This window comes from Cervus elaphus, chromosome 30, assembly GCF_910594005.1.
Source record: "Cervus elaphus chromosome 30, mCerEla1.1, whole genome shotgun sequence".
Taxonomy (NCBI): Eukaryota; Metazoa; Chordata; class Mammalia; order Artiodactyla; family Cervidae; genus Cervus; species Cervus elaphus.
The window spans coordinates 38,151,277-38,178,468 of NC_057844.1; the positions used below are offsets into that span (position 1 = coordinate 38,151,277).

Genomic DNA, 27,192 nt, shown 5'->3' on the forward strand with positions numbered 1-27,192 from the left:
TAGGTAGTTTTATTCCTGGTATTTTAATCTTTTTGTTGCAAAGATAAATATAATTTGTTATGTAATTTATATTTCTGATTTTTTATGTTGGTGTATAGAAATGCAAGCAATTACTCTGTATTGATTTTGTATCCTGTGACTATAATAAATTTACTGATTAGCTCTTGCAATTTTCTGATAGTATCTTTAGAGTTTTCTATGCATTATATCATGTCATCTGCAAGCAGTGAGAATGTTACTTCTTTTTCAAACCTAATCCCTTTTATTTCTGTTTCTTCTCTGATTTACAGAGCTGGAACTTCCAAAACTATGTTGAATAATTGTGGTGAGAGTGGGTCCTCTTGTCTTGTTGCTTATCTTAGAGAAATTGCTTTCTTTTCCTTGTTTCAGAACAATGCTTATTGTGGGTTTGTCACACGCGCCCTTTGTTATGTTAAGAAAAATTCCTTCCATGTCCATTTATTGAAGAGGTTTTATTATAAATGGATGTGGGAATTTGTCAAGAGCTCTTTCTGGATTTATTAGGATTATCACATGGTTTTTATTTTTCAGGTGTTAGTATGGTATTTCACAATTGTTAATTCCTGTATACTAAAGAACACTTGCATCCCTGGGATAAATGTGACTTGATCATGGTATATTATATTTTTAATGTGTTGTTAATTTCTGTTTGCTAGGTGTTTTTTCTTTCTTTTTTTTTTTTTTTTTTGACACATTTGCATCTGGTTCATCAGTGATACTGGCCTGTAGTTTTCTTTTATTGCAATATATTTTTCTAGTTTTGTTCACAGAATGACTTTGGAAGTGCTCCTTCCTCTACAATTCTTTGAAAGACTTTCAGAAGAATAAGCATTACCTCCTTTCTAAGCATTTGACAGACTGGTTCCAGATAGGAAAAGGAGTAGGTCAAGGCTGTATATTGTCATCCTGCTTATTTAACTTATATGCAGAGTACATCATGAGAAACACTGGGCTGGAAGAAACACAAGCTGGAATCAAGATTGCCAGGAGAAATATCAATAACCTCAGATATGAAGATGACACCACCCTTACGGCAGAAAGTGAAGAGGAACTAAAAAGCCTCTTGATGAAAGTGAGAGAGGAGAGTGAAAAAGTTGGCTTAAAGTGAAACATACCGTGTTCATGGATTGGAAGAATCAATATTGTCAAAATGGCTATTCTACCCAAAGCAATCTATAGATTCAATGCAATCCCTATCAAGCTACCAACGGTATTTTTCACAGAACTAGACCAAAGAATTTCACAATTTGTATGGAAATACAAAAAACCTCGAATAGCCAAAGTAATCTTGAAAAAGAAGAATGGAACTGGAGGAATCAACCTGCCTGACTTCAGACTCTACTACAAAGCCACAGTCATCAAGACAGTGTGGTACTGGCACAAAGACAGAAATATAGACCAATGGAACAGAATAGAAAGCCCAGAGATAAATCCACGGACCTATGGACACCTTATCTTTGACAAAGGAGGCAAGGATATACAATGGAAAAAAGACAACCTCTTTAACAAGTGGTGCTGGGAAAACTGGTCAACCACTTGCAAAAGAATGAAACTAGAACACTTTCTAACACCATACACAAAAATAAACTCAAAATGGATTAAAGATCTAAATGTAAGACCAGAAACTATAAAACTCCTAGAGGAGAACATAGGCAAAACACTCTCCGACATAAATCACAGCAAGATCCTCTATGACCCACCTCCCAGAATATTGGAAATAAAAGCAAAACTAAACAAATGGGATCTAATGAAACTTAAAAGCTTTTGCACTACAAAAGAAACTATAAGTAAGGTGAAAAGACAGCCGTCAGATTGGGAGAAAATAATAGCAAATGAAGAAACAGACAAAGGATTAATCTCAAAAATATACAAGCAACTCCTGAAGCTCAATTCCAGAAAAATAAATGACCCAATCAAAAAATGGGCCAGAGAACTAAACAGACATTTCTCCAAAGAAGACATACAGATGGCTAACAAACACATGAAAAGGTGCTCAACATCACTCATTATTAGAGAAATGCAAATCAAAACCACAATGAGGTACCATTACACACCAGTCAGGATGGCTGCTATCCAAAAGTCTACAAGCAATAAATGCTGGAGAGGGTGTGGAGAAAAGGGAACCCTCTTACACTGTTGGTGGGAATGCAAACTAGTACAGCCACTATGGAAAACAGTGTGGAGATTTCTTAAAAAACTGGAAATAGAACTGCCATATGACCCAGCAATCCCACTTCTGGGCATACACACTGAGGAAACCAGATCTGAAAGAGACACGTGCACCCCAATGTTCATCGCAGCACTGTTTATAATAGCCAGGACATGGAAGCAACCTAGATGCCCATCAGCAGATGAATGGATAAGGAAGCTGTGGTACATATACACCATGGAATATTACTCAGCCATTAAAAAGAATTCATTTGAACCAGTCCTAATGAGATGGATGAAACTGGAGCCCCTTATACAGAGTGAAGTAAGCCAGAAAGATAAAGAACATTACAGCATACTAACACATATATATGGAATTTAGAAAGATGGTAATGATAACCCTATATGCAAAACAGAAAAAGAGACACAGAAATACAGAACAGACTTTTGAACTCTGTGGGAGAAGGTGAGGGTGGGATGTTTCAAAAGAACAGCATGTATACTATCTATGGTGAAAGATCACCAGCCCAGGTGGGATGCATGAGACAAGTGCTTGGGCCTGGTGCACTGGGAAGACCCAGAGGAATCGGGTGGAGAGGGAGATGGGAGGGGGGATCGGGATTGGGAATAAGTGTAAATCTATGGCTGATTCATATCAATGTATGACAAAACCCACTGAAATGTTGTGAAGTAATTAGCCTCCAACTAATAAAAAAATTAAAAAAAAAAAAAAAAAGTTCAACATTCAGAAAACTAAGATCATGGCATCTGGTCCCATCACCTCATGGGAAATAGATGGAGAGACAGTGGAAGCAGTGTCAGACTTTATTTTTTTGAGCTCCAAAATCACTGCAGATGGTGACTGCAGCCATGAATTTAAAAGACGCTTACTGCTTGGAAGGAAAGTTATGACCAAACTAGAAAGTATATTAAAAAGCAGAGACATTACTTTGCCAACAAAAGTCCATCTTGTCAAAGCTAAGGTTTTTCCAGTAGTTGTGTGGATGTGAGAGTTGGACTGTAAAGAAATCTGAGCCGAAGAATTGATGCTTTTGAACTGTGATGTTGAAGAAAACTCTTGAGAGTTCCTTGGACCACAAGGAGATCCAACCAGTTTATCCTATGGGAAATCAGTCCTAAATATTCTTTGAAGTACTGATGCTGAAGCTGAAACTCCAATACTTTGGTCACCAATGTGAAGTGACTCATTGGAAGAGATTCTGATGCTGGGGAAGATTGAATGTGGGAGGAGAAGGGGATGGCAGAGGATGAGATGATTGGATGGCATCACCAACTCAACGGACATGAGTTTGAGTAAACTCTGGGAGTTGGTGATGGACAGGGAGACCTGGCGTGCTGCAGTCCATGGAGTCGCAGAGTCAGACACGACTCAGTGACTGAACTGAAACTGAACTAAGTGCCAGACATCCTGGAGTATGAAGTCAATTGTGCTATCAGGAGCATTCAGTTCAGTTCAGCCGCTCTGTCATGTTTGATTTCATGTCTCCTTGCAGAACAAGGGACTCTCAAGACTTTTCCAACACCACAGTTCAAAAGCATAAACTTTCAGTGCTCCACTTTCTTTCTTGTCCAACTTTCACATCCATACATGACTACTAGTGAAAACAAGCTTTAAATATACAGAACTTTGTCAGCAAAGTAATGCCTCTGCTTCTTCATATGCTAAGTTTGTCATAGTTTTTCTTTCAAGGAACAAGCATCTTTTAAATTCATGGCTGAAATCACCATCTGCAGTGACTTTTGAGCCCAGGAAAATAGTCTTTCACTGTTTCCATTGTTGCCCCATCTAATTGCTATGAAGTGATGGGATTGGATGACGTCGTCTTTGTTTTTTGACTGTTGAGTTTTACACCATCTTTTTCACTCTCCTCTTTCACTTTTATTAGGAAATGCTTTAATTCCTCTTCACTTTCTGACTTAAGGGTGGTGTCATTTATATACCTGGTGTTATTGATTTTTTTCCCCAAAATTTTGATTCCAACTTGTGCTTCATCCAGCCCAGCATTTCTCATGATGTACTATGCATAAAAGTTAAATAAGTAGGGTGACAATATACATCCTTGACTTACTCTTTTCCCAATTTTTAAACAGTCTCTTGCCCCGTGTCGGGTTCTAACTGTTGCTTCTTTACTTGCATATGGGTTTCTCAGGAGGAAGGTAAGGTGTCATTCCCATCTCTTGAAGAATTTTGCACAGTTTGTTGTGGCCCACATAGTCAAAGGTTTGTGTAGTCAATGAAGCAAAAGTGATATTTTTTTGTGGGGGAAGGGAGGAATTTTCTTCTTTTGGTATAATCCAATGGATGTTGGCAATTCGATCTCTGGTTCCTCTGCCCTTTCTAAATCCAGCTTGAACATCTGGAAGTTCATGGTTCATGTACTGTTTAAGGCTGACTTGGGGAATTTTGAGCATTATTTTGCTAGTGTGTGAGATGAGTGCAATTTTGCAGTAGTTTTAACACTCGTTGGCATTGCCTTTCTTTAGGATTAAATGAAAAATTGAACTTTTCCAGTCCTGTGGCCACTGCTGAGTTTTCCAAATTTGCTGGCATATTGAGTGCAGCACTTCCATACCAGCATCTTTTAGGATTTGACATAGTTCAACTGGAGTTTCACAACCTTCACTAGCTTTGTTCATAGTGATGCTTCCCAAGGCTCAGCTGACCTTGATCTCCAGGATGTCTGGCTCCAGGTGAGTGATCACACATCCATAGCTATGTGGGTCATTTAGATCTTTTTTGTATAGTTCTTCTGTGTTTTCTTTACACCTCTTCTTGATATCTCCTGTTTCTATTAGGTCCACATCATTTCTTTCCTTTATTGTACCTATCTTTGCATGAAGTGTTCCCTTGATATCTCCAATTTTCTTCTAGAGATCTCTAGTCTTTCCCCTTTTATTGTTTTCCTCTATTCCTTTGCATTGATCACTCAGGATGGAGAAGGAAATGGCAACCCACTCCAGTCTTCTTGCTTAGAGCATCCTGTGGGTGGAAGAGCCCGGTGGGTTCTGTCCACAGGGTTGCACAGAGTTGGACATGATAGAAGTGACTTAGCAGCAGCAGCAGGCGGATCACTTAGGAAGGCTTTCTTATTTCTCCTTGCTATTTTTTGGAGCTTTGCATTTAGATGGATATATCTTTACCTTTCTTCTTTGCCTTTCACTTCTCTTCTTTTCTCAGGTATTTGTAAGGCACCTTCTGACAACTGTCCTGGTCTTCTCTCTTTCAGATGGGACCAACCTCTTCAAGTCCCATTCCTGGCTCAAAGGGGATGCTTTTGGCTTGTGTACTGAAGAACTGGAGGACATTTGACCTTCAGACCTTGTTAAAGAAGCTTATGATCTTTTTCTGAACCGAGGCATGGCCTCAGTATGATCTATCTGATGGTGAAAAATGACCCCCTGAGGGCTCACTTAATTATAATACATTCCTCCAACTACACCTTTTTGTAGACGGAAAGGAAAATGGTCAGAAATCTCCTATATACAGGTTTTCTTTGTCTTGAGAGAAAGCACCATTTTATGCAGGAGTTGTGGAAGCATTACTACAGACAAAGCTAGTAGAGGTAATGGAATTCCAGCTGAGCTATTTCAAATCTTAAAAAATGATGCTGTTTAAGTGCTTGTCTCAATATGCTAGCAAATTTGGAAAACTCAGTGGTGGCTACAGAACTGTAAAAACTCATTTTTCATTCTAGTCCCAAATGAAAGCAATGCCAAAGAAGGTTCCAACTATGATACAGCTATCTTCATTTCAAGTGCTAGCAAAGTAATGCTCAAAATCCTTCAAGCTAGGCTTCAATAGTACATGAACCAAAAGTTTCCAGACATATAACCTGGATTTAGAAAACGCAGAAGAACCAGAGAGCAAATTGCCAAAATTGGTTGGATTATAGAGAATGCAAGGGAACTCCAAAAAATATATATTTCTACTTAATTGACTAGGCTAAAATCATTGACTGCATAGATCATGAAAAACTGTGGAAAATTCTTAAAGAGCGTATAGTATCAGACCACCTTACTAGCTTCCTGAGAAACCTGTATGTATTTCAAGAAGTAATAAAACCAAACATGAAACAAGGGACTGGTTCAAAATTGGGAAAAGAGTTTCAAGGCTGTCACTTTTCTTATTTAACTTATATGCAGAGTAAAGTATGCAAAATGCCAGACCGAATGAATCACAAGCAGAAACCAGATTTGCTAGGAGAAATATCAACAAACTCAGATATGCAAATGATACCACTCTAATGGCAGAAAATTAAGAATATCTAAAGAGTCTCTTTATGAATGTAAAAGAGGAGAGTGAAAATGCTGTCTTAAAGTTCAACATTCATAAACCTAAGACCATGGCATCTTGTCCCACTCTTCACAGCAAATAAATGGAGAAAAAGTTGAAACAGTGATATATTTTATTTTGGGGGGCTCTAAAATCACTGCAGATGGTGACTGTCTTTGCAAAATTAAAATGCATTTGCTCCTTGCATAAAAAGCTATGACCAAACTAGGCAGCATATTAAAAAACAGAAACATAAATTTGGTGACAAAGATCCATATAGTCACTGCTCTTGTTTTTCCAGTAGTCATGTACAGATGTGAGTGTTCAACTGGAAAGAAGGCTGAGCACAGAAAAATTGATACTTTCCAATTGTTTTGTTGGAGAAGACTGTTGAGTATTCCTTGGACAGCAAGGAGATCAACACAATCAGTCCTAAAGGAAATCAAACCTGAATATTTAGTTGAAGGACTGATGCTGTAGATAAAGCTCCAATATTTTGCCACCTGATGTAAAGACTCATTGAGAATGACCCTGATGGTAGGAAAGATTGAGGAAAAGAGGAGAAGGAGGCAACAGAGGATGAAATGGTTGGATGACATCACTGAGTCAATGAGCATGAGTCTGAGGAAGCTTCCAGAGATGTTGAAGGACAGGGAAGCCTAGTAGGTTGTAATTCATAGGATTGCAAAGAGTAGGGCACCACTTCTCTGAAAAACAATAGGTTTTGGATCATTGTGTTTTCATTGTCATTTTTTTCTAGGCATTTTAAAAATTATATCCTTTTTATTTCTACAATAATGTGGATGAGGTGGTTGGATGGCATCACTGACTCGATGGACATGGGTTTCAGTAGGCTGCAGGAGTTGGTGATGGACAAGAAAGTGCTGTAGTCCATGAGGTCACAAAATGTTGGACATGACTGAGAGACTTAATTGAACTGAACGTGTTAATTATTTAGAATTGTATTGTACATGCATTTGTGTTTTTTGAAGTTTTTTGTTTTTTTTGTTTGTTTGTTTTTGTTTTTGTTTTTCCTGTAATTGGTATCAAGTCTCATACTGTTTTGGTCAGAAAAGATGCTTGATACAATTTCAATTTTATTAAATTTGCTAAGGCTTGATTTGTGACTGAAGATTTAGTCTGTCATGGAGAATGTCCTACATGCTCTTGAGAAGAATGTGTATTCTTGCACATTTGAATGGAGCGTCCTAAAGAAGTCAATTAGGTCCATTTGGTATGGTTTGTCATTTTAAGGGTTTGTGTTTCCTTTTTAATTTTCTGTTTTGATGATCTGTCAATTGGTGTAAGTGGGATGTTAATATCCTTTACTATCCTTGTGTTGTTGTCAATTTCCTCTCTTATCTGCTAGTTTTTGCCTTATGTATAGAGGTACTCCTATGTTGGGTGCATAAATATTTACACTTGTTATGTCTTCTTGGATTGACCCCTTGATCATTATGTAGTGTCCTTCCTTATCCCTTGTATATCTTTTAAGACCCATTTTGTTTGATGTGAGAATTATTATTCTGAATTTTCTTTTGATTTCCATTGCAGGGAATATATTTTACCATACTCTCACTCTCAGACTGTATGTGTCTCTAGGCATGAAGTGGATCTATTGTAGGCAGCATGTATAGATATGTGTATCTTGTTTTTATATCCATTAAACAGTCTATGTCATTTTGGTAGATCATTTTAATCAATTTGCATTTAAAGTATGCATTGATGCCTATTTGAATTTTCTTAATTGTTTTAGGTTTGTCTTTGTATGTCTTTTCTTGTGTTTCCTCCCTATAGAAGTCCCTTTAACATTTGTTGTAAAGTTCATTTGGTTATGCTAAATTCTCTTATATTTAGCTTGTGTATAAAGCTTTTGATTTCTTTATCTATTTTGAATGAGATCCTTGATGGACAGAGTAATCTACATTGTGGGATTTTTCCTTTTAGTACTTTAAATATATGCTGTCATTCCCTTCTGGCCTGAAGAATTTCTGCTGAAAGATCAGCTGTTAATCAGATGGGTTTTTCCTTTTATGTTACTTATTACTTTTCACTTCTTACTTTTAATATTCTTTCTTTGTGTTTATTCTTTATTAGTTTGATTATTATGTGCCTCAGCATGTTTATCCTTGGATTTACCCTATATACAACTTTCTGAGCTTCTTTGACTTTGTTGACTATTTCCTTTCCCACGTTAAGGAAGTTTTCAACTATAGTCTCTTCAAAAAAAAATTCTAAGACCCTTTCTTTTCCTTTTCCTCTTCTGGGACTCCTATTATTCAAATGTCAGTGTGTTTAATATTGTCCCAGAAGTCTATGAGACTGTCCTCAATTCTTTTCATTCTTTTTCCTTTATTCTATTCTTCACTATTTATTTCTATCATTCTATAGATCATTTATTTATTTTTCTGCCTCAGTCATTCTGAGATCAGTTCTTTCTAGATTGTTTTTAATTTCAGTAATTATGATGTTCATCTCTCTCTCTCTCTCTCTTTTTATCCTCTGTTTCTTTTAGGTCTTTGTTAAATGTGTTAATTAATTCTTTTATGTTCTCTGTTCTATTTCTGAGATCTTGGATCATCTTTCTATCATTACTCTGAATTATTTTTCAGGTAGTTTACCTATTTCCTTTTCATTTATTTGGTATTTTGAGGTTTTACCTTTTTCCTTCATTTGCACAATATTTTTGTCTTTTCATTTTTTTCTAACTTACTATGTTTGAGGTACCCTTTTCCCAAGCTGCTGCTGTTGAGGTATCTTTTTCCCATTCCTTTTTCCCTTTGGCTTCTGTCTTTGGTGGGTGAATTGGTTGAGTGGTTTAAATAGGTTTGTGTTCCAACCTCATGGCAGGTGGGGAGGGTGGGTGGGGACCTATGCTTTTGTTCTGATGGGAAGAGGTGATTTTTTTTTTTTTCCTTCTAATGGGCAGGAATGTGTGAAGTGGTATGTTCTGAAGTGTTTGTGTGAGGCCTGTCTGCTAATGATGGGGTTTGTATTTTTGTCTTGCTTGTTATTTGTGTAAGTTATCCTGTATTGGATGCTACTGGTAGTTTTGTGATCCTGAGTCTTGAATACCAGTTAGGGTTCTCACTAATTAACACTCCCTGGGGTCAGGAGTTCTCTGGTAGTCTACAGTCCTGGACTCAACATTCCCATTCCAAAGTCTCAGGCTTTATCTTTGGCCGAGGTACCCAGATTCCACAAGCCATTTTTTTTATGGCATTAAAGGGGATTCAAACAAACAAACAAAAAAACCTACTAAAAACAAAAAAGACAAACCACAGACAAATGGTAAACACAAAATCAGAAAAATAATAGCAAAAACAAAGAAACACACACACACGTACACACACATGTACAGAATCCAACAGGCCAAAGAAAATAAAGTACAAGTGAGTTTCCCAGTGAACAAAGGAAACAAAAATGATATTGACCAATTAAAAACAAAAGTATTCCCCATCCCGAACCCCCTCCCAGTGCATGTAAATCCATGGCTAATTCATGTCAATATATGACAAAAACCACTACAATATTGTAAAGTAATTAGCCTCCAACTAATAAAAATAAATGAAAAAAAAGAGTAACTAAAACACAAGCTGGAAAACAAAACCAAAGTAGAGTGCCAACTGAGAAATAAATCAAAGAAAACAAAAAAAACAAACATGGTAAAATAAAGAAAAGTAAGAAAAGAAACAAATAGAAAAGCAAGGTTAAATAGAAATGCACATATATATATATAAAGAATACCTAAAGAAGGAAAAAGACAACAAGAAAAAAACAAAAATAAATAAAAACAAGCAAACAAAAACACACAGAATCAAAAAAGCCAATGCATACATAGAGTTATACAAAGGAAATGAAAACTATGATTAATTTTTTTTCAAAAGTGTAACTGCAGTTAATAGTAAAAATAAAATTACTATCCACAACAGAGAAAAAGAAGAAAAATATCCAGAACCAACTATAGTAGAAATCAAAATATAAGAATGACAATAACTGCTTTTTCTTTGTTCTCAGCTGTCAGCCGCCATTCCCTCAGTCTGCGTCACAGCCCACCTCTGCCTCCATATGATGCCCTCCAATACTGGACTGATCTCTGGGCCTCCAGTGGGGACAGCTCAGACTCTAATTTGATTCTACTCCTGCATGTTCTAGCCTCCAATGTCCACAGTTGCCACAGTTAGTGTATTTTCTTTTGTGGGAACTCTCCTTGTCCTTTCATATATTCCAAAGACACAGAGTCTGCCTAGCTGATCATGTGATTTAATCAGCAGCTTGAACAGCTTATGGGTAGGTTTTCAATCCTCTTCTTTAGCCACACTGCCCCTGAGGTTTTATCCTGCCTCTGCATGTGGGTCATCCATAAGAGTTTACTCCTGAGGCTGCCCTGAAGTACTTGGGTCTACCCCACTGAGGACTGGGTGTGGAGGTTATACAGCTGCTTGTATGTACAGACATTTGCAGTGCCAGGTAGACAGGGTAGCCAGTGGCCATAAGGGTTTTGTCTAGGATCTGGAAACTCTGACCCACAGGGGATCAAGTGTGGAGGTGGCATGGTTGCTTGGATCATGGGGACTCTGGCAGTGCCAGGTATGCAAGGTGGTTGGTGGTCATGGCCACAGTAACTATGGCACTATTAAGGGTTTTCCCTAGCCTCTGGCAGACCTGCCCCAGTAACGATCAAGTGTGGAGGTGGTGTAATGCTGTGATTGTAGGGACACTGGCAGTACCAAATGTGCGAGAATGCCGGTGGCCTCAGGCACAGGAATTGTAGAAGTATTAGAGCTTTTTTTTTTTTTTTCCCTAGTTTCTGACAGCTGGCTTTCAAAGGACCTCTCTGGCTGGTCCTTTTCTGTTGCTTGGTGCAGCAGGCACTCAAAGGCTCCCCTGAATGGGGTCTTTATTGCCAGGTGCATCAGACACTTAAAAGGCCACCGTCTCTCTATTAGAAAGGGTCTTTCTCTATTAGTCAGCTACTGGTGCCAGAGTGTGGTGAAAGAGGCCACAGTGATGTCCCCACCTCCTGCGTGTGACTCAGCAGTACCACCTTGCTTCCATGGCTGCCTAGCTTTCCTCCAAAGGTATTTCCTGCCATGATCACCTCCCTCACATTCCCTCAGGCCATCTCCCCGTAGTCAACAGGAGATTTCACCCTGGAATTGCTCTCCAATCCTTATGCAACAGCTCTCCGCTGCCTTGCATTCCAGGAAACTTGCATCTCTGTCCAAGGTACTTAAAGCTTTATCAAGGATTGTCTGTGTGGTTCTCACTCCATTCAGACTGTCATAAATCAGCTGCTGCACTCTCCAACAGCCTCAAATGTTCCCCTGATCTGAAGCTGCTTCAGTTCCCCGACCCACTGAGTGACAGTCCAGTCCTTCTCACTCTCCTCCTCTTTTTCCCTCTCTACTTTCATCCTACCGAGTTTTGCCTGGATTTATATATTTCTTTCCAGTGGTCAGGGACTCCTGCCCAATCTCAGCTGTTGTTCTGCAATGTCTTCTGTATCTGAGATGTTTTCCTGATGCATCCATGGAGAGAGATATACTCCATGTCCAACTACTCCTCTGCCATCTTGTCTTCCCCCAAATCCTTTACTATTGTTGTTTTGCTGTTTTTTCTCCCTTAATATCTGTTACTAATTGCCTTATGCTTTTGGTGCTCCTATGTAGGGTGTATACATATTCAGAGTTGTTATATCTTCTTGGATTAATCACTGAATCATCATGTTATGCCATTCTTTATCTCTTCTTGCAGTCTTTGTTTTAAATTCTATATTTCTAATATAATTATTGATGCTCTGGATTTCTTAATTTCTGTCTGCATGAAATACATTTTTTCGTCCTTATATTTTCAGTCTGTGTGTTTTTAGATCTCAAGTGAGTCTCTTGTAGGCAGCAAATATCTAATTTTTTTTTTAATCCATTCAGCCACTCTATGTCATTTTATTTGAGCATTTATTCTATTTAAATTTAAAGCGAGTATTGATAACATTGTTATCCTGTTAATTATTTTGGGGTTGTTTTGTATTATTTCTGTTCCTTTCTCTTTTTTTTTTTTTAATTTATTTCCTTGTCATTTGATTATTTATTGCTGATGTTTGGATTCCTTTCTTTTTTTCTTTATGTATCTATTATAGAATTTTGGATTTTGATTACCATGTATATAAAGTATTTTCTCTATATGTGTGATTGTTTTTAGTTTCTCATCTCTTAAGTTCAAAAGTATTTTAATAGCCGTGTAATTTTATTTCATCCAATCATGTTTATTCTTTTGACATCATATTTTACATCTTTGGCTTTGTGTATTCTTCAACTACTTATTGTTGATTTTAATAAATTTGCCAATTTTGTCTTTTAATGTTCCCATTGTCTTTATATGTGGTTGACAACCACATTTATCGCATATTTGCTTCTGCCAGTCAGAATTTTCCTCCTCAAATTTTCTTATATCTAGTTGTATTTTTTTTTTTTTCTTCTTACTTAGTGAAGTGACTTTAAAATTTCTTATAAGCTACTTTAGTGGTGCTGAGGTCTTCTATCTTTCAGTTGTCTGTAGAAATTTTACTCTTTCTGTCAAATCAGAATGTCATCATTTCCAGGTAGTCTAGATTTTCCCCTATCATCACTTTAAATGTACTGTACCACTTTCTGTGACTTGAAGAATTTCTGCTGAAAAGTCAGTTGGAAGATTTATGGAAGGTGTATGGAAGGTGTTGCTTTTCTCTTCCTGTTTTATATGCTCTCTTTATCTTTGATTTTTACCCTTTCAATTACAATGTATTTTAGTGTGGTTCTTTTTGTATTGGTTATGTTTGGGACTCTCTGTGCTTGCTGGACCTGGGTGTCTGTTTCCTATCCCATGTTAAGAACATGTTAAGTCTTCAGATATATTCTCTGCTTTGTTCTTTCTCTTATCTTTCTGTGACTCTTATAATGTGAACGTTACCATGCTTGATCTCAGAGGACTCTTTAACTTTCCTTATTACTTAAAAAACAAAAGCAAACAAACAAACAAAAAACAATTTTATTTTTTCTACTTACGTGGAGAAATTTCCACTTCTCTGTCTTCTAGTTCACTGATCCATTCCTCTGTATCATCTAATCTACTGTTGATTCACTCTAGCATATTTTTTATTTCATTATTGTACTTTTCATGTCTGTTTTTATATAGTCTTTGCTAAAAACTTCTAGTGTTTCATTTTGTTCATCCAATCATCTCCCAAATTCTTTGAACATCTTTACTACCATTGCTTTGAACTTTTGATTCAGTTGGTTGATTATCTGCATTTCACTTAATTCCTTTGGTGTGTTACTGTGTTCCTTTGTTTAGAACATATTTATTTTGTTGCTTCATTTTGCTTAATTTGCTGTTTTTATTTCTATGTGTTGGTCATGGTTCCTAATCTGGAGAAATGGCCTTTTGTAGGATACATCCTATGTGTCACAGTAATGCATGCCCTTCTGGTCACCAGAGCTATATCTAGGAGTGCCCCTTATATTGGGTGTATGGGTCTTTTTGTTGTGGCAAATTTACAACTGTGCAGTCTGATAGACATGGGTGGTTCCTGCCTGGTTGGTTGCCAGACCCTGCCTTGTGCTGAGGCTGCAGGTGATTGATGGGCAAGGCTGTAAATTGCAGCAGTTGGCTATGGGGCCCTAGGATCTTCTGGTGTTCAGTGTTTCCCCATGTTCGGAGATGGCTAACAGGATCTGGCAGGGTCAGGGGTCCTGGATCTAGTGTCTTTTAACACTAAGTGGGACACTTTTGTAGGTGGGGGCTGGTCTTTTTAGTGCAGGCCCTCCCAAGCTGGGGAGCCCAATGTAAGGTGTAGATTCCTCTTTCCTTGCAGAGAACTTCTGCAATTGTAATCATTCTTTTGTCTGTGAGTCAGTAACTCTGAAGTATGGGTCTTGACTATGTCATTTCTTCACCTCTCCTTTCTGTCTCATTGTGGGTTCTTCTTTATATCTTGAGTTGTAGAAGATCATTTCTGCTAGTCTTTTAGTGTTTCTTATCATTAGTGGCCCCATAAGTAGTTGTAATTTTGGTGGGCCATGAGAGGAGGTGAGCTCAAGGTCTTCTGACTCTACCATCTTGGCCACTCTCTGTGATCCTAGTTTTTTTTTTTTTTTTTAATTCTCTACTCCAAATGGGTAATTTTATTGTAGCTATCATGCCCCATCTCCCCATATTTAGGGAAGGTTCCATGTCTTTTTGGCTAGAGTGAATAATACATGGAGACACTTTTGGATTTGATGTAGTCCTCCCTGGAAATATTAGAACTCAAACAAAAACTGGATGAGACTTAGTTTGATTTGGAGGTGGAAAAAAAATACATTTCCTGCAAACAAACAAGCCAACAAAACTGCTATGTTTATGTACTATGGGAAGAATGAAGTATAGAATCCTATCAGTTCAGTTTAGTCACTCAGTCGTGTCTGACTCTTTGTGACTCCATGAATCACAGCACGCCAGGGCCTCCCTGTTCATCACCAATTCCCAGAGTTTATTCAAATCCAAGTCCATTGAGTCAGTGATACCATCCAGCCATCTCTTCCTCTGTCATCCCCTTCTCCTCCTGCCCCCAATCCCTCCCAGCATCAGGGTCTTTTCCAATGGTCAACTCTTCACATCAGGTGGCCAAAGTATTGGAATTTCAGCTTCAGCATCAGTCCTTCCAATGAACACCCAGGACTGATCTCCTTCAGGATGGACTGGTTGGATCTCCTTGCAGTCCAAGGGACTCTCAAAAGTCTTCTCCAACACCACAGTTCAAAAGCATCAATTCTTTGACTCTCAGCTTTCTTCACAGTCCAACTCTCACACCCATACATGACCACTGGAAAAACCATAGCCTTGACTAGATGGACCTTTATTGGCAAAGCAGTGTCTCTGTGTAGATGACACCACCCTTATGGCAGAAAGTGAAGAGGAACTAAAAAGCCTCTTGATGAAAGTGAAGAAGGAGAGCTTAAAGCTCAACATTCATAAAACCAAGATCGTGGCATCTGGCCCCATCACTTCATGGGAAATAAATGGGGAAACAGTGGAAACAGTGTCAGGCTTTATTTTTGGGGGGCTAAAAATCACTGCAGATGGTGACTGCAACCATGAAATTAAAAGGCACTTAGTCCTTGGAATGAAAGTTATGACCAACCTAGATAGCATGTTAAAAAGCAGAGACAGAATCCTATAGACATTGTTAATTGCCTATTCATTAAATATTGTCATTCTTCTTCATTAAGAAAATCCTATTTGTTTTTTTTTTTTGTTGTTGTTGTTGTTGTTATGAATGATACTGGATCCAGATTAAGAAAATAGGTCACAGAGTGATATAGTCCATCATGTCACTATATAAACAATGCTTCCCCACTGTTTTTGTTGTGGTGGTGGTGGTTGTTGTTGTTGTTGTGGTTGTTTAGAGTGGTGATATATCCAATTCTAATCAGTGAGACATAAGTGTAAAGTTGGTGTTGTAAGGTGGGAAGTGAAGGTGTTTATTTATTCTCATTTATTTTTATTAGTTGGAGGCGAATTACTTTACAATATTGTAATGCTTTTTGCCATACATTGACATGAATCAGCCATAGATTTACATGTGTTTCCCATCCTGAACCCCCTCCCACCTCCCTCCCCATCCCATCCCTCTGGGTCATCCCAGTGCACCAGCCCCGAGCACTTGTCTCATGCCTCCAACCTGGACTGGCGATCTGTTTCACACTTGATAATATACAGGTTTTGATGCTGTTTTCTCATATCATCCCTCCCTCCCCTTCTCGCATAGAGTCCAAAATTCTGTTCTATACATTTGTGTCTCTTTGTCTATCTTGCATATAGGGTTATCGTTACCATCTTTCTAAATTCCATATATATGTGTTAGTATACTGTATTGGTTTTTATCTTTCTGGCTTACTTCACTCTGCATAATGGGCTCCAGTTTCATCCATCTCATTAGAAGTGATTCAAATGAATTCTTTTTAAAGGCTGAGTAATATTCCATTGTGTATATGTACCACAGCTTTCTTATCCATTCATCTGCTGATGGGCATCTAGGTTGCTTCCATGGCCTGGCTATTATAAACAGTGCTGCAATGAACATACACACTGAGGAAACCAGAACTGAAAGAGACACATGTATCCCAATGTTCAGTGAAGGTGTTTAAAAACAAAAACAAAAACAAAAAGCTTAACATTTCTGTTCAAGGGAAACAGGATGTTTTCCTAATTTTTCTTCCTTCTCTAAATTGTGTTAATGAGTAAGTCTTGCTTAAATGAATATTAATTTATAGAATAAGCTTTTAGTTAAACAGATGCTAGAAGACATGGGATATAAATATAGCTAGAATGGCCTTAGGGCCCATTTTCTTATCAGAAACATTCAATTACATTCTGACATATGTATTTCTCAACAGGAAGATATATTTTATATAGCATATATTTCACAAGGTAAATAATGGACACTCTGTGAATTGTTAAACACAATTCACCCTGTGAATTGTTAAACAGCACTCCAGTGTAGCATTGAAATGATATGTGACGGACCTTTCACCTAATAAGTTTAAATGTACTTATTATATGCAAAAGTCAGGTCCACTGGTATCTCAGATGGTAAAAAATTTGTATGCAATGAGAAATACCTGGGTTTAATCCCTGGGTTGGGAAGATCCCCTGGAGAAGGGAATGGTAACCACTCCAGTATTCTTGCCTGGAGAATCCCATGGACAGAGGAACCTGGATGGCTACAGTCCATGGGGTCACAGAGTTGGACAGGACTCAGGGATTAACACTTTCAAATATATAACAAAATGATAATATATTTTCTTAACAATCTCCCCATTTAAAGTATAAATAACTTCTGAAGGTTACTATTGGTCACAAATAATTGAAAATTTCCCCATGTTTTAGCTTATTTGCATAGATGTAGCAAGAGATGTTAATTAAAACAAAAAATTCCCTCAACTACATGATATTAGCAACAAGATGTCATACAATGTCTATGTAGAAATACCATTGATAATACATGATTAACCTTTTTAAAGCTTCTATTATTCTCTTTATCCTGATGTTAAGAACTCAACCCCCTCAAGTTTCCTCCACCAGGTTTCTTCTGTGACATCTATAGATTTTGATGAAGTTTTACTTTATTAAGTTCACCAAAATTGGTCTTTTGCTGACTTTCCAGGAAGTAATTGTCCTCAACATTTCTGAGGAAATGTCCCATATAAAGATGATTGGAAAATTGTTGCCAGTGGGACGTTTTGCTGAAGTTACTATACTCAGGGTCCTCAAATTTCCTTCAAATACTCCTAAAACATGATCATATTGGGATTCTCAGCATATCCATATCCAATAAGTCAGATTTTATATATAGTAGCTATCTCCCCTCAAGGTACATAAGTGTAAGCAGCTAAGGTTTATTAAGATTTAGGTCACTCTACCACAGATTACAGTAAATCACAGGCAAGTGAAAAAAAAAAAAAAACTAAGGAAATATGTGAATAGGAGAACAATATGGCAGGCTATCAATCTGACAGCATACACTATTTTTATATTACATAAAATCTTCACACCAAATACACCAAAAAAATGCTTGAATCAATAACAACAGAATCAAAATGTGTTGAAAATGTAATGTATATCTAAAACTGAGCAATTTGTTTTAAAAAATTCAAAAGAATGTCATACAGCTACTGAACATTTTTATAAAATGTATGTGATGATATAGAAAATGCTTTTATATTCTTGAATTTTTTTAATGTTCATAAATGTAAGTATATCTAAAATAAAATGTTCTGGATTTCCAAGTTGGGTTTATAAACAGCAGAGGAACCAGAGATCAAATTGTCAACATCTGTTGGATCACCGGAAAAGCAAGAGTGTTCTGGAAAAGCATCTACTTCTACTTCATTGGCTATGCCAAAGCCTTTGACTGTGTGGATCACAATAAACTGTGGAAAATTCTCAAAGAGAAGGGAATACCAGACTACCTGATCTGCTTCCTGAAAAATCTGTATGCAGGTCAAGGAGCAACAGTTAGAACTGGACATGGGAACAGCATACTGGTTCCAAACAGGAAGAGGAGTACTTCAAGGCTCCGTATTGTCACCCTGATTATTTAACTTAGGCACAGAGTACATCATGTGAAATGCCTGGCTGGAGGAAGTACAAGCTGGAATCAAGATTGCCAGGAGAAATATCAATAACCTCAGATATGCAAACAACACCACCTTGATGGCAGACAGCAAAGAAGAACTAAAGAGCCTCTTAATGAAAGTAAAAGAAGAGAGTGAAAAAGCTGGCTTAAAACTCAACATTCAGAAAATTAAGATCATGACATCTGGTCCCATCACTTCATGGCAAATTGATAAGGAGACAATGGAAACAGTGAGATAGTTTTGGGGGCTCCAAAATCACTGCAGATGGTGACTGCAGCCATGAAATTAAAAGACACTTGCTCCTTGGAAGAAAAGCTATGACCAACCTAGGCATCATATTAAACCAGAGCCATTACTTTGCCAACAAAGGTCCATCTCATCAAAGCTATGGTTTTCCAGTAGTCATGTATGGATGTGAAAGTTGGAATATAAAGAAAGCTGAGTGCTGAAGAGTTGATGCTTTTGAACTGTGGTGTCAGAGAAGACTCTTGAGAGTCCCTTGGACTGCAAGAAGATCTATTCTAAAGGAAATCAGTCCTGAATATTCGTTGGAAGTTCTGGTGCTGAAGTTGAAACTCCAACTTTGGTCACCTGATGCAAAGAACTGACTCCTTAGAAATGACCCTGATGCTGGGAAGGATTGAAGGCTGGAGGAGAAGGGCATGACAGAGAATGAGATGGTTGGATGGCATCACCGACTCAATGGACATGAGTTTGAGTAAACTCTGGGAGTTGGTGATGGACAGGGAAATCTGGCTACTGCAGTACGTGCAGTCACAAAGAGTCAGACACAACTGAGCGACTGAACTGAAAATGCTCTAATAAACCCCAACTTATATCAGTAATATTTTTATTAAAAAAAAAAAAACTCAAGTATTTCTTTTGCATTTGTGTCATAGGAAAAACTACTTCAAAAAATTGATATAAAAAAATTGATACGCTTTTTGCCACTAAAAATTTTGTGTTTGTAAGACTTTACTAAAAAAAAAAAATTAAGTTGTAAAATACGTTTGAGATCTAAAGGAAATGGATGAGACAAGAATAGAAAATCACTTTCAAATTGTAATATGAAATACTTCTGGGATTATGCTCAACTGACTCTTTAATATTAAGTTTTTTTGGCTTCTGTGAGTATAACCTTTGTCTTTTCAAAGTGTGAAAATTGAACAAGACAATACTATTGTGAAAATACATAGTTACCAACCAAACTGTGATTATATATGCATAGTTGAAATATATTATTCATTTCATATGTCTAAATCAATAAGCTTGTTCTTATTACTACTACATCACCAATAAACACTAGATGAGATATAAAGGATTTCACTTTATTTAATACAATGATTTAATTGTTTCAATTCTTTTGGTATTCTTGCTTCAAAAATGGCTTGTTTGCCTTAAAAAGCTCAAGATTCTTGTTTTAGCTTTCCATTCTTACCTTGAAAGCACCTAAATATGAGTCTAAGTAACTAGAGCTTATTGAATTGGTTAACTAAATATTTGTCTTCATATAACAATGATTCTGTTTCTACAGTGCATTTTTATATATCTGACTAATATATGTTTCCAACAATTATTTAGTATATTGATGACACATTTTTCATATTATTTTCCAATTTTAAAAAGTAATCATTAAATATATTAAGAAATTTAAACATTTTTTTGCTTATAGCCAAAAATCAAAGGTCACTTTTATTTTTAAAAGATGACAAAGTTTATTTGATGTAAGAATAGATCTTTTCAGCAATTACGTAAATGAAAGTTTTTCTCAGTTGAATATGAAAAAAAAGATGGTATATTTTGTTTAAAAATTCAGAAGGATTATATTATGTTTGCTTATTGAATACTTACTAAATATAGAATGGTGGCCTTTTCCCTTCCTCACTCAAGTAAAATGAATATTAGATAACTAGAATTCTTAAGGTTTGTGGGGGAAAAAGGAAAACAAAACTATAGTTCAATTTTTAGCACTTTTTGAAGCTCTTTATTTAGAAGAGACATTTGATTTTTGTTTTCGAATCTAAGGTTCACTGTGACTCCATGGACTGTAACCTACCAGGAATTCTATAGGCGAGAACACTGGAGTGGGTAGCCATTCCTTTCTCCAGGGGATTTTCCCAACCCAGGGATTGAACTCTGGTCTCCACATTGCTGGCAGATTCTTTACCATCTGAGCCACCAGGGAAGCTCATTTAATTTAGTAAAACACCCTAATGTGACTTTCTCATTTTCTTTTAATTAAATTTTATAGGAGGACAGGGTGATAAATGTCTGAATTTTTTTTAATATAGAAAGAAGAGATTCAGAGAATCATTGTTAGTCTTAAATGTCTGTAAGTTTCATAAATTATAATTTATGAAGTTCATTTTCTTAATCTTTGATAAAATAATCACAAAAAGTAATCATTTCTTTTTTGTAGGTTTCTAGGAGGTTGCTTCAAGAAAATTGCTTTTAGATTCAAGATGTGGGTAAATGTTTTCAGACTCTGGAATAAGCAATATTAATGTGTCCCTTGAAAATATTTAGGAACAACAGATAGAAATGAATTGGTGCCCGAATATAGAAACAAGAATGTTTAATTAGTATGATAATGCATTTCAGAAATTTGACTGATTTAACTAATTTCATGTCAACATAAGTATATCCAAATTAAATAATTCTAGCTTTTAGCTATGGAGAAGGCAAAGGCACCCCACTCCAGTACTCTTGCCTTGAAAAGCCCATGGTTGGAGAAGCCTGGTAGGCTGCAGTCCATGGGGTCGCTAAGAGTCGGACACTACTGAGCGACTGAGCGACTTCACTTTTCACTTTCATGCATTGGAGAAGGAAATGGCAACCCACTCCAATAGTCTTGCCTGGAAAATCCCGGGGACAGGGGAGCCTGGTGGGCTGCCATCTATGGGGTCGCACAGAGTCGAACACAGCTGAAGCGACTTAGCAGCAGCAGCAGCAGCTTTTAGCTGAGTAGTATATAGAGAATCTATCTCAAATTCTTCTGTATTATATTTTGCCCTAATTATTCTTGATTTTGATGAATGTAAAAATGTATGCATACTTGCAAGGAAAACTCCTCACTATTTTATTTACAATATATAAACATATAAGTTGTTTTTTTTTTCCTTTCTAAATTAGGCATATATTCTCTTTTTCATATTCCTGGTGCATTAAATTCCAGGTTCTTCACTATATTTCCCTCTTGTACCTGCAAAAACATAAATCTTTGTCATTCAGTGGGCAAAAGAGAAAGAATAATTTGCCTTTCAGAAAATAAGTTCAGCTGTTTTTCCATTACTTATTTAATTATTTATTAAACAAACACATGACTTTGAAGCACCTGCTATTTTCCAGGTACTGAGGATTTAGTGATGAAACAATGCAGTACTTGAATTCTTGGGGTTAACATGGTGGAAAATTATAAACCTCTAATCAATTTAACATGAAGACCACTTATCACTGATTATTATGCAGTCAGGAAATTAATTATGACTTTAAAACCATTTATAACTATATATTTTTACCTAGAGTTTGTAAGTCATTTGCAAAACATTTTCCATAAGACGTTTGATCATCTGTTTATGCAATAAATTTGTAATAATTGATCTAACTTTTTAGCCTAGCAAATAAAGCTGTAGAAAGACATGAAGCTTTATATTAATTGCTAGACACCCAAATTACACTTTCTATTATGAAAATAAATGTCTTTTCCAATTTATAATTCCAGATATTAATCACATCTGTTATGAAACTGGTAGACTTTCTGTTATGCTGCTCAATATATCCATCATATTTATTTTGGATAGCCATCTTTAATGTATGACTATCCTTAAGTAATACTTCAGTAGGTTTTATGACCTTAGGCATTTTTTTATTGATTTTGCATTTATTGACTTATTTATTTGAGCATTTTTTTTGACCATTTGGTATCAACATTTTATATAATATAAAAATACAATCTTTTTGAGAACAAGATGGGAGAGAAGTAAGTGGACATGGATACATGAGGAATACACCTTCAGACACAGAAGTGCATGCAGAACACTAGCTGAGCACAGACAGGAGGACCTGACCAGTGAAAAGAATATATAGAGCAATGCAAAACTCGGTAGGATGAAGGAACTAGGGGGAAAAATAGGAGTGTTAGTAGGACTGGATTCGGCGGGTTAGGGAACTGAAACAGGGGTCCGTTCGCCACAGCGGGGCAATTGTCTGAGTCAGAGGAAAAACTTTTAAGGCTGATAGTGAAACAGTTGATCTGTGGCAGTAAATGGAATGAGAATCAGACAATCCTTGACACAGCCATACTCTCCTGGAAGGGGCAGTGGCTGGGAGCTGGAGTTTAGGGACTGTGGAGCAATCCCAGTGCGAAAGCTGCTATTGACTGCAGAGAGACAGATCAAAATGTGAGGGAGGAGATCTTGGTGGTAAATGCCTGTGGAGGGAAGCCAGGCAGGCATGGAAGCAAGGCGATACTGCTGCGTCATGCATAGGGGGTGGATCCATCACCATAGCCTCTCTCCACATGCCAGCATTGGCAGCTGAACAATAGAGAGGATGACCCATCAAACGCCTGGCATACCAAACTACAGAGTAGGATGCCATCCAGGGTGCTACTTTCAGTGACTAATACACCAAACTACAGAATAGGACCCCAACCAGAGTACCCTTTTAAGTGCCTGATGTGCTGATCTACAGAGTAGGACCCCAGCCAGGGGGACCCCTCTATGTACCTGATGTGCCAAACAACAGACAGGAACCCCAGCGAGGGATTCCTCTAAGTGCCTGGATGGGTGGAGCTACAGAAAAAAGATTGGCCAAAGAGGCCTTCTGATTGCCAGCTAATAGAAGCTGGAAAAAGACTCTGATAGGGCCATAACTCCTGCCGTGGAGGCAGTCTGTGCCCCTGAACACTTGATGCCGCCAGGCTCCCCGCAAGCCAAGCATCTGCACCACCCTCACATTTATCTGTCACTGGGGCAGAGCTGCCACAGGCAAAAAAAAAAAAAAAAAGTCTTGTGTTTATGCACGCATGGTCACTTCAGTCCTGTATGACTCTTTGCAACCCTGTAGACTGCCAGGATCCTCTGTCAGAGAGGGACTTCTCCAGGCAAGAATACTGGAGGGATTGGCCAATACTGGTTGCCATGCCCTTGTAGAGCACTTTATGTCCTAATAGCCTAGCCGACAACTCCCCTGAGTACCTGGTGCTGCCAGAAGCCCTGCAACCCAAGCAGCTGCATCACTTCCACATCTGGCCCTCACGGGCAAACTCAAGCCCTTCAAGGCAGCCTCAGAAGCTCAACTCCAGTGGACAACCCACATGTAGAGGAGGAACTAAAACCACAATTAAAACCCAGGGGCAGTTTGGCTAAGGAAGAAGACCCAAAACCTTCCCACCAGCTGTACAAGCTGCAGATTAAATCCACACTATCAGCTAAGCAGACTTTTTGGCTATGGAACATATAAAAGGTCATTGAGAGCTCCCACAAAAGAAAACGTGCTAGCTCTGGTAGCTGTGGACATTGGAGGCAAGAACACACAGGAGTAGGGCCAGGTTAGAATCTGAGCAGCCCCCACAGCAGGTCCAGAGATCTGTACAGTGTTGGAGGGCATCCTAGGGAGGTAAGGTGGACTGTGATTCCCAGCACGGGAAAGACTCTGACAGCAGTGACTCAAGAAAAGCATTTATAATTCTTATTTTTTAACATGTTCTAATAGATTCTTTTGGATTTTTTTCTCTTTTTTCTCCCCTCTGTTGTAGTTGTCAATTTTACTGGCACTAAGAAATCCAATTAAGCTTTTAAGTTTTTTTTGTTTGTTTGTTTCATTTTCCTCAGTCACATTGTTTATTGTTGTCATAAACCTCTGCCTCTACATTGGGCTTTTGCAGTTCTGTGGAGTTTTCTTCTTCTTCTTCCCCCACCCTCCCCTTTTTTCTTTTTAAATTTAAGCTTTAACTTTTTAGACCTACTATTGTTTTTCTACATTTATTCCTTTGGTTGCTTTTCCAACTGTTCTTTCCTCCTTGCAGTTAATTTTTAACATATATAAATTTTAGCTGTTCTAAGAGCAATACAAGCAGTTTATAGCAATACAATCCTACCTCAGGAAACAAGAAAAAATGTCAAATAGGCAACCTAACTTTACACCTAAAGTGATTGGAAGAAGAAAGAAGAAGAAGAAGAAGAAGAAAGAAGGAGAAGGAGGAGGAGGAGAAGGAGGAGAAGGAGGAGGAGAAGAAGGAGAAGAAGGAGAAGGAGGAGAAGGAGAAGAAGAAAAACAAGCAGAATTACTAGAGGGAAAGAAATCATAAAGATCCATGCAGAAAGAAATGAAAAAAATTAAAGAAACAATAGTAAAGATTACTAAAACTAAAACCTGGTTCTTTGAGAAGGTAAACATAATTGACAAACCCTTAGCCAGATTCATCAAGAAAAAAAGAGAGAAAAATTAAATCAACAAAATTAGAAATGAAAAAGGAAAGGTTACAACAAACAATGCAGAAATACAAAGGATTATCAGAGACTATTATGAACAAGTATATGGCAATAAAATAGATAACCTGGAATAAATGGACAGATTCTTAGAAAAGTTCAATCTTCCAAGACTGAACCAGGAAGAAATAGAAATTATGAACAACCCAATTACAAGCACTGAAATTGAAGCTGTGATAAAAAAATCTCCCAAAAAACAACAGCCTAGGACCATATGGCTTCACAGGAGAATTCTATCAAACATTTAGAGAAGAGCTAATGCCTATCCTTCTAAAACTGTTTTGAAAAATTGCAGAGGAAGGAACACTTCCAAACTCATTCTACGAGGCCACCATCACCCTGATACAAAACCAGACAAAGACATCACTAATAAAGAAAACTACAGGCCAATATCACTGATGAACATATATGCAAAAATCCTCAATAAAATTTTAGCAAACAGAATTCAGAAACCCATCAAAAAGCTCATACACCGTGGTCAAGTTGGGTTTATTCCAGGGATGCAAGAATTCTTCAGTGTACACAAATAAATCAATGTGATACACCGTATTAACAAACTGAAAGATAAAGACCATATGATCATCTCAATAGATGCAGAAAAAGCCTTTGACACAATTCAGCACATATTTATCAATAAAACTCTACTGGTGGGGGGGGGGAGGATGGGCGTAGAAGGAACCTACCTCAATATAGTAAAGGCCATATATGATAAGCCTACAACAAACATTATTTTCAGTGGTGAAAGACTAAAAGCATTCCCCGTAAGATCAGGAACAAGACAAGGATTTCCACTTTCACCACTATTATTCAATATAGTTTTGGAAGTCATAGCTACAACACTCAGAGAATAAAAAGAAAGAAAAGGAATCCAGATCATGATACTGTACATTCAGTTCAGTTCAGTTCAGTTCAGTTCAGTCGCTGAGTCGTGTCTGACTCTTTGCGACCCCATGAATCGCAGCATGCCAGGTCTCCCTGTCCATCAACAGCTCCTGGAGGTTACTTAAACTCATGTCCATCGAGTCAGTGGTGCCATCCAGCCATCTCATCCTCTGTCGTCCCCTTCTCCTCCTGCCCCCAATCCTTCCAAGCATCAGAGTCTTTTCTAGTGAATCAACTCTTCTCATGAGGTGGCCAAAGTATTGAAGTTTCAGCTTCAGCATCACTCCTTCCAATGAACGCCCAGGACTGATCTCATGTAGGATGGACTGGTTGGATCTCCTTGCAATCCAAGGCACTCTCAAGAGTCTTCTCCAACACCACAGTTCAAAAGCATCAATTCTTTGGCTCTCAGCTTTCTTCACAGTCCAACTCTCACATCCATACATGACCACTGGAAAAACCATAGCCTTGACTAGATGGACCTTTGTTGGCAGTGTAATGTCTCTGTTTTTTAATATGCTATCTAGGTTGGTCATAACTTTCCTTTCAAGGAGTAAGCATCTTTTAATTTCATGGCTGCCGTCACCATCTGCAGTGATTTTGGAGCCCAAAAATAAAGTCTGACACTGTTTTCACTGTTTGTTCATCTATTTCCCATGAAGTGATGGGACCAGATGCCATGATCTTAGTTTTCCGAATGTTGAGATTTAAGCCAACTTTTTCACTCTCTTACTTTCATCAAGAGGCTTTTTAGTTCCTCTTCACTTTCTGCCATAAAGGTGGTGTCATCTGCATATCTGAGGTTATTGATATTTCTCCCAGTGATCTTGATTCCAGCTTGTGCTTCTTCCAGCCCAACGTTTCTCATGATGTACCTTGCATAGAAATTAAATAAGCAGGGTGACAATATACAGCCTTGATGTACTCCTTTTCCTACTTGGAACCAGTCTGTGTTTCCATGTCCAGTTCTAACTGTTGCTTCCTGACCTGCATATAGGTTTCTCAAAAGGCAGGTCAGGTGGTCTGGTATTCTCATCTCTTTTAGAATTTTCCACAGTGTATTGCGATCCACACAGTCGAAGGCTTTAGCATAGTCAATAAAGAAGAAATAGATGTTTTTCTGGAACTCTCTTGCTTTTTTGATGATCCAAGGGATGTTGGCAATTTGATCTCTGGTTCCTCTGCCTTTTCTAAAACC

The 27,192-nt window shown here is 37.7% G+C and overlaps 1 long non-coding RNA gene across 1 annotated transcript; it reads right to left on the reverse strand.

Annotated features, from left to right (window-relative positions):
• Positions 1–3,672: 3,672 nt before the first annotated feature.
• LOC122686862 lies at positions 3,673–26,492 on the reverse strand. The gene is made up of 3 exons (XR_006338931.1): positions 26,417–26,492; positions 23,868–23,869; positions 3,673–3,754 (listed from the first exon to the last, which is right to left on the reverse strand). It is a non-coding gene; the product is annotated as an uncharacterized LOC122686862 (long non-coding RNA).
• Positions 26,493–27,192: the final 700 nt, after the last annotated feature.